General features: G+C 42.2%; 1 non-coding gene across 1 annotated transcript; it reads right to left on the minus strand.

Annotated features, from left to right (window-relative positions):
• Positions 1–6748: 6748 nt before the first annotated feature.
• Positions 6749–6855, minus strand: LOC138876647 (small nucleolar RNA R71). The gene has a single exon (XR_011401990.1). It is a non-coding gene; the product is annotated as a small nucleolar RNA R71 (small nucleolar RNA).
• Positions 6856–8987: the final 2132 nt, after the last annotated feature.

Here is an 8987-nt window from a genome sequence, read left to right on the forward strand (position 1 = left end):
TTCATTTCCGTTGTTATTATTATTGCACTGTTAAATTATTCGTCCTGTTTCTTATTTATTACAATAGGGGCTTGACCTAACCTCATCACTACTCTACCGAGGTTAGGCTTGGCACTAACTAGTTACCGTTATGGTGTACTCATGCTATACTTCTGCACATCTTTTTGTGCAGATCCAGGTGCCTCCTACCCATCCAAGCACTAGCGAGAGCTCAACTTCGGAGACTTCAAGGTATACCTGCCAGCATCTGCAGGCCTCGGAGTCCCCCTCTACCTAGACTATTCTATTTCCTTATCCTTTTATAGACACTGATGTATAGGGATATTCAGTACTACTCTACAGAGGTTAGGCTTGGCATTTACTGGTTACCGTTGTGGTGTATCATGCTACGCTTATGCACATATTTTTGTGCAGATCCAGGTAACTCCTACCCATCCAAGCACTAGCAAGAGCTCAACTTTGGAGACTTCAAGGTATACCTGCCGGCGTCTGCAGGCCTCGGAGTCCCCCTCTACCTAGACTATTCTATTTCCTTATCCTTTTATAGACACTAATGTATAGGGATATTTAGTACTACTATATAGATCTTGTGACTTGTATTCGTCGGGTTTTTGGGAGTTGTTATGTTGAATTGCGGTGTTTACCTCATATTATACTGAGTTATTGAGACTTTAATCATTATTTCAGTTATTTTTTGCATGAATGTTAGGCTTACCTAGTCTTAGAGACTAGGTGACATCACGACATCCTACGGAGAGAAATTGGGATCATGATAAGTTGGTATCAGAGCTCTAGGTTCATAGGTGTTATGAGTCACAAGCAGGTTTAGTAGAGTTTTGCGGATCGGTACGAAGACGTTTGCAATCTTTGGGAGGTTATGGAACTGTTAGGAAAAGTCTTCTCTGATTCCTTATCGTGCGAATTTGTTGACTTCGGAATTCTAAATATCTTCTTTGTATTCTTTCATAGATGGTGAGGACACGCATAGTTGGATCTGATGATCAGACACCTGCGCCCCTGCAAGAGCTACGAGAGGCCGTGGCCGAGGGGGGGGACAAAGGCCGAAGACGGCCACATGGTGTAGCTAGAGCACCTGCCCGAGCTGCTACAGAGGAGCCCCTAGTAGCTCTAGCTGGAGGGCAGGCACCTGAGACTCCTGTTACTACCCCTACACTTCAAGAGACTCTTACCTAGTTTTTGAGCATGTTTGGCACTCTAACTCAGGCGGGGTTTATTCCACTTGCTCCTGCCACATCTCAGGTGGGGGGAGCACAGACTCCTACAGCCCGTATCCCATAGCGTTGGGTCCAGGTTGACTAGGTCCCATAGGTCATACTAGTGCAGCCGGTTGTTCTAGTTCATCCCAAGGTTAGGACAATAGTATTTGGGGAGGAGCAGATCAGGCTCGAAAGGTACAAGAAGTACCACCCTCCTACTTTCAGCGGCTTAGCTTCAGAGGATGCACATGGTTTTCTTGAGGAGTGCCACCATATCCTCCATACTATGGGTATTGTGGAGTCGAGTGACGTTGCTTTCACTACGTTCCAACTTAAGGGAGCGACTTATCAGTAGTGGTGAGCGTATGAGTTGGGTAGCCCAGCTGAGGCATCTTCACTTACTTGGGCTCAGTTCTCAGAGATGTTCATGAGGGATTTTGTTCCTTAGAGCCTTTTTGATGCATGGTGCAGAGTTTGAACAGTTGCGCTAGGGAGCTATGACCATATTGGAGTATGCTATCCAGTTCAACGAGTTGTACAAACATACACCTATATTAGTTTCCACTGTCAGAGAGCAAGTCCGTCGATTTATCGAGGGGCTCTACCCTGGTATTAGATTTAGCATGGTCGAGAGTTGGAGACTGATACCCCACACTAGTAGGTAGTGGAGATCGGTAGGAGATTGGCGGGTATGTGGAGTCGAGAGAGAGAGAGAGAGAAAGTAGAGGGGGCCACGAGATTCTGGAACATATAGTGGTGCCCGTGCCCCAGTTGTAGCCCGTCATGGTAGAGGCTATGTAAGTCATCTTATTCATTTAGCACTCCCAGCTTCCAGTGGTGTTTCGGCCACTCCCAGGTCTGAGGTCGCCCATTATGCACCGCCACTGTCTAGTGCACCTCCTGTACTGGGTTCTTTCAGCTATCAGTCCATCTGACTAGGCCCGGGCCAGTTCCAGTAGCCACGTCCTCCAAGAGCTTGTTTTGAGTTTGGTGACACACGTCATATGGTGAGGGATTATCCCAGACTTAGGAGGGGTGCACCTTTATAGAATACTCAGGCTCCACGTATTCCATAGGCCCCCAGACTTCTCAGGCCGTGGTTACCGCACCAGTCCTGCACAGCCAGCTAGAGGTGGAGATCGGGCAGATAGATGTTGCCCTAGAGAGGGAGGCAAGGCCGGATTTTATGCTCTTCCGACTAGGACGGAGGAGGTTGTATCCGACTTAGTTATCACATATATTGTTCCGGTTGGTCATAGAGATTCATCAGTCTTATTTGATCTAGGCTCTACTTATTCCTATGTATCAACTTACTTTGCTCCATATTTAGGTATATCCCATGATTCTTTGAGTTCTCCTGTCTATGTGCCCACGCTTGTGGGAGATTCCATTATTGTTAACTGTGTGTATCAGTCATGTTTAGTTGTTCTTGGTGGTTTTGATACAAAATATGATCTGTTATTGCTTAGTATAGTAAATTTTGATGTTATTTTGGGCATGGATTGGTTGTCGCCCCATCATGTTATTCTTGATTGTCACTCCAAGACGGTGTACTTTGGAATATGCTCCTAGCAGGGTGGTGTCTGTCCTTAAGGCACAACGGGGTATTAGAAAGGGGTGTGAGGCATATCTAGCCTTTGTGAGAGATGTCAGTATTGATACTCCTACCGTTGAGTCAGTTCCTGTAGTGAGGGACTATCTAGATGCATTTCCAACGGATCTTCTCGGCATGCCGCCTGATAGGGATATCGATTTTGGTATTGATTTATTGTCAGACACTCAGCCCATTTTTATTCCACCATATCATATGGCCCAACAGAGTTGAAGGAGTTAAAGGAGCAGTTGCAAGAGTTGCTTAATAAGGGCTTCATTCGGCCTAGTGTGTCACCTTGGGGGTGCTCCGGTCTTGTTTGTAATGAAGAAGGATGGCTCGATGCGCATGTGTATTGATTATCGACAGCTGAACAAGGTTACAGTGAAGAGAAGGTATCCATTGCCACACATTGATAACCTATTTAATTAGCTACAGGGTGCCAAAGTGTTCTCAAAGATTGATTTGCGGTCAGTCTATTATATTCTGAAGACTGCCTTCAAGACTCGGTATGGTCATTACGAGTTCCTTGTGATGTCATTTGGGCTGACGAATGCCCCAACAACATTCATGCACTTGACAGTGTATTCCAGCCCTATCTTAACTCATTCGTCATTGTGTTTATGAACGACATCTTGATGTAGTCCCAGAGTTGGGAGGATTATGAGCAGCACCTGAGGACTATGCTTCAGATCTTGGGAGGAAAGAAGTTGTATGCAAAATTTTCATAGTGTGAATTCTGGCTTGTTTCAATGGCGTTTTTGGGTCATGTAGTGTTGAGTGGGGGGATCAAGGTAGATCCAAAGAAGATTGAAACAGTGCAAAGTTGGCCTAAACCTTCTTTAGCTACTAAGATCCGGATTCTTCTTGGTTTAGTAGGGTATTACCGTTGTTTCATAGAGGGTTTCTCATCTTTTGCTGTTCTTATGACCAGATTGACCCAGAAGAGTGCTCCATTCAAATGGACCGAGGAGTGTGAGGAGAGATTTCAAAAGCTCAAGACTACTTTGACTACAACCCCAATGTTGGTGTTGCCTACAAGTTCGGGGTCTTACACAATGTTCTGTGATGCGCCGCATGTTGGCCTCGACGCGGTGTTGATGCAAGACTGTGGGGTGATTGCCTACGTGTCCAGACAACTGAAGGTACATGAGAAGAATTATCCTGCCCAACCTTGAGTTAGCAGCTGTTGTTCTTTCCCTGAAGATTTGGCAACACTATTTATACGGTGTCCCTTGTGAGGTCTATACCGACCACCAAAGTCTACAACATCTGTTCAAATAAAAGGATCTTAACTTGCGGTGGCGTAGATGGTTAGAGTTGATTAAGGACTATGATATCACCATTCCATATTATCCCAGGAAGGCCAATGTGGTGGCCGATGCCTTGAGTCGAAAGGCAAAGATCTTGGGCAGTCTAGCATATCTACCGACGGCAGAGAGGCCATTAGCATTGGATGTTCAGACCTTGGCCAACCAGTTTTTTATATTGGATGTTTCGGAGCCGAATCGAGTTTTAGCTTATATGGTCTCTCAGTCTTCCCTATATGATTGTATTTTAGAGCGTTAGTATGACTACCCCTATTTGCTTGTCCTCAAGGACACAGTTCAACACGACGATGCCAAGGAGGTCACTATTGGAGATGACGGTGTGTTTCGGATGTAGAGAAGTCTATGTGTACTCAGTGTAGATGGTTTGCATAAATTGATTCTTCAGGAGGTGATAATAGGCTATAATTACATATTTTAGTCGCTTATTGCACTCTAATTTACTGCACTTTACTTGTGTTGAACTTTAATTGATAGTGTTTTGCACTTATTGTGTGTTTTATGCCTTTTAGGAGTGATACCGAGCTATGTAGATGTTGTGGAGCTAATTCGAGCTATTTGGATCTTTGAAGTCTGAGTAAATGCCCAAAGGATTAAGCCAGGATCGTGTTTGGCGGTTGAGGACCAAGTCTGGACGTCAAAACGCAAGATTTGAGCTGTACTCTAAGACATTTGCACTAGTGCGATGTAGGGTGGCGATAGTGCGATGCAACAACGTATTTTTTTTTGCCTGTTGAATTGTTGAGCTTCCTGAAGATCTCCACTAGTGCGTGGCATGGCGCGTTGCCCCATGCGGCGCGCCTGTGCAAATATTTATAGAGTAATTTTCAATTCGGCTAGGAAAAGGGTAATTTCGTCTAGGCCCGACCATACTTGGTATAAATACATGGAAAATGTTATTTTATGGACTTTTGACGCATATTCGACCTAAGAAGGCTAAGGAGGAGTTGGAAGAACACATGCACAAGGAATTCATCATTCATTCCTCACGCAAGACCCAAGTTTGGATCATTTTATGTTTTCCTATACTTTAAATATATTTGTGATGAATTGCTCCATATCTATAGAGTAGTTCCTTTTAAGGTTTGATGGATTTGGTCTATTGATATTTGTTTGTGGATTATAACTCAGTTTTATATATTGAAATGTTTTTGGATGATTTAATTGTTGCATCTATATTCACTTGTTCATGTAATCGAGAGAGGCATAACTTCTGATGTATTTGCATTATATTGTTGGTTGAGTTCATTAATTCTTCTTAGTAATCGAAAGAAGCTAGTTGAATCATCAATTAAACCTAGTTAGGAGGATAATCGAGAGAGGTTCTCCTAAAAACCAATCCACTATGCATTCTTGCATATCTTCACCGAGCTTAAATTGGTTCATCTCATAGGGTTGAGACTTAATCGAGAGAGGAGATTCCACTGAACATTTGAACTAATAATTGAGTGAATTCAAGAGGCTCACTTGAACATTAGAAGTGAATTATCTAGTTAGATCCCGAATAATTATTTTGCACCGATCATATCAACACCTATTTTCTCCCACTGATAACTTCCTTGATTATCTTTATTTTGATTGTCTTAGTCAATAGCTCAGGACTCTTAGTAATTTTAGTTGAAAATCATATACTTCTCAATTTTTGATTATCTCGGATAGCAATCAAGCTAGAAACTACGAGAATACTGTTTAAATCCAATCCCGTGGATACGATATTATACTATACTATATTTAACTAGCGAGCAAAATTTAAGTGTGTGTTTTTAGATCATCAAATTTTGGTGCCGTTGTCGGGGATTGACAATTAATAGTGTTTGAAATAGTTCTATTGCTAATTCAGGATTTTTTTTCTTTATTTTTTTCCCTTTTTATGTTTAGTGTTCATTAACTATGCGCATGTTACAGGTTAATATTGGTGCATGACTCGAGCTTCTGCGAAAGAAGTGCAACCATACGAGCCCGAGATAGAAAAATAACTACGGCAGCTAAGGTAGGAAAGAAATCTCACCGAGAAGCTAGAAAAGGTTGGGCAATCCTCAAGAAAATAAGCTATGGTTGGAGTCAATGATGATAATGTAAATTTGGCTGCAAAAGAGGTAGCCCAACAACGAGAAAAAGCTGCACGAGATGTTGAGGAAGCAGCTATTTGAGGTGCACAGATTATCTATAAAGAATAGAGGGGTCGAGAATTGCTCAAAATCAACCCTTGGCTGCAGACCAGTTCGGAAATATAGCTCCCAGGGCTAGGAAACCACTTGGTGATTATGCTAGATCGGTCTACAATCAAGGTTTATCAAGTGTTAGACCACCTCTAATAGCAGCAAACAATTTCGAGTTAAAGCAAGGGTTGCTTCAAACCCTTCAAAATTGCTATCTTTAGAGGGAAGCCAAATGAAAATCCAAACACACATCTAATGGACTTCAAGGAAATTATGAACACCTTTCAATACAATGGGGTGTCACAAGATGCAGTGTACTTAAGGGCATTCCCCTTTTCACTTAAAGATGATGTGAAGGAGTGGCTTCGAAGTTTGCCTAGTGGCTCGATTAGAACCTAGGAGGAGATGACCAGAAAATTCCTTGATAAATATTTCTCCTCAGCTAAGATGGGCAAGATTAAAATAGAAATCCATGACTTCTGCCAGAAAGAGACTGAAACTATTTTTGAAGCATGGGGGAGGTTTAAGGAGATAGTTAGAAAGTGTCAACATAGCGGAATTGAACTCTGGATGAAACTCCAAGACTTTTGGGAAGGATTGACACCCGCCTCGCGTAGAACATTGAGCAATATAGTTGGAGGCCCTTTGATGATGAAGACTCCAAAGGATATAGTTATAATTATTGATGAGTTATCTGAAGATGATAATCCGTGGTCCTTTGAGAGTGCTGAAAGAAGAAGATCAGCTGGTGTTCACCAAGTTGATGCTAATACATCTGTGTAGGTATGGCTTGATGCTATAGCTAAAGAAATACGAAAGCTGACCTTAGGCTCGATACAAAATGAGCCTCACACAGCTTGTGATATATGTGGAAGAGGGCACCCTACTCATGGGTGTCAAGCCTCAACTGAGGAAGTGAATGCTGTGAGAAATTAAAATTTTAATGCAATGGGTCAGATGCACCCTGATTTTTCCTGGAGTTCATCTAGGGTACTGCGAATGCATGACAACAAAATAACTCCAGACCTTAGGGACAAGGAGCTCCTGTCTTCCAAATCAGCAGAGGCAGCAACATCTGCCTCAACAGCCCATTCAATCTGGCATAGAAGATCTCATGAAGGCCTTCATTTTGAAAACTGATTAGAGGTTTGAAACTCATAGTGCATCTATACGGGAACGTGGAGTAGCTATCAAAGAACTGAGCACGGGTTTTCAGAACTTGGAAAGACAGGTTGGGCATCTAGCTACTCTATTGTCTATGAGGATTCCAGGAACTCTCCCTACTGCTACTGAAAGAAATCCCAAAGAAATAGTAAACGCTGTAACTTTGAGAAGTGGGCAAGTGTTGAAAGATCTCACCCCAATCCAAAAGGAGGTGAGACTTGAAAAAGAAAGTGGGGAGCAGCTGAAGAGTGATGTTAATAATAAGAAGAAAGGCCAGATGAAAACTGAGAATAAGAAGAAGGAAGAAAATTCGGAGAAAGGAAGAACTTAAGGAGAGCAAGTATATGCCTGCTCTACCTTTCCCCCAAAAGCAAAGTAGAGAAAAGCTGGAAAAGCAGTTTGGGAGATTTTTGGATCTGCTAAAACGAGTTCATGTAAACTTACCATTAACAGAAGTACTCTCACAGATTCCTGTTTATGCCAAATTCTTGAAAGAGGTTCTTACGAAGAAGAGTAAGATAGAGGAAACATCTGTGATCAAGCTCACAGAGCATTGCAGCGCGATATTACAAAATAAACTCCCACAAAAGTGTAGAGATCAGGGAGTTTTACTATACCTTTTTCTATAGGAACTATTCATTTTAATAAATCCTTATGTGATTCTGGTGCCTCAATTAATTTAATGCCTCTATCTATCTACAGGAAATTAGAGAAGGAGATTGGAGAGATAAGGTCTGCACCCATATTTTTGTAGTTGGCAGACCAAACGACTATAATACCCTAGGGGATAGTGGAAGATGTGTTAGTTTGGGTGGATAAGTTCGTATTTCCTGTGGACTTTATAGTGGTGAATATGGAGGAAAACATGGAGGTCCCCCTCATCCTAGGAAAATCATTCTTAGCGACGGGTAGAGCTATATTAGATATACACGAGAGAAACTCATACTTAAAGTGGGTGAGGAGACTGTGACTTTTAAGATGAATGTACAAAAGGGGGCACAAGAGGACAAACCAGCTGCGAGTGTTGAGTGGAAAGTGAAGGGCTCGAAAGAGAAGGCTGCAATGAGCGAGAAAGATAAGTGTGGGGTATACCCCAAAAAGTCCGAGAAAAAGCTATCTGTGTGGATGTGTGCATTAGTTCAGAGGTGAGGAATGGAGCCCGACTTCGACTCGCACCCCGACTAGATGTTCAGTAAAGTTTCCTTTACCTTATGCTTTTTAATTGTGTGTCATGGGGACATGCCACAACTTAAAGTGTCAGGTGGGGGATATTTGTATGTATATGTGTTTCTTTTTGCTTAGAAGTTAGTAGTTAAAGCTAGAAAAATTTGAAAAAAAAACATAAAAATTTTAAAATTTTCATTTTTTCCCGACGACGGATATCATCGACAGGTTTCTTGAGGGAGTAAAGTCGAAAGAAAAAGACATATTTTTTGGTAGGTAGTGTAACAAGTCACTCTTTGTTTTTCTTTGTACCGCGGTTCTTTTCCAAGGGTTTTATTTGAACCGGGGGTAGTTAGTTTTTATT

This window comes from Nicotiana sylvestris, chromosome 8 (assembly GCF_000393655.2).
Source record: "Nicotiana sylvestris chromosome 8, ASM39365v2, whole genome shotgun sequence".
Classification (NCBI taxonomy): Eukaryota; Viridiplantae; Streptophyta; class Magnoliopsida; order Solanales; family Solanaceae; genus Nicotiana; species Nicotiana sylvestris.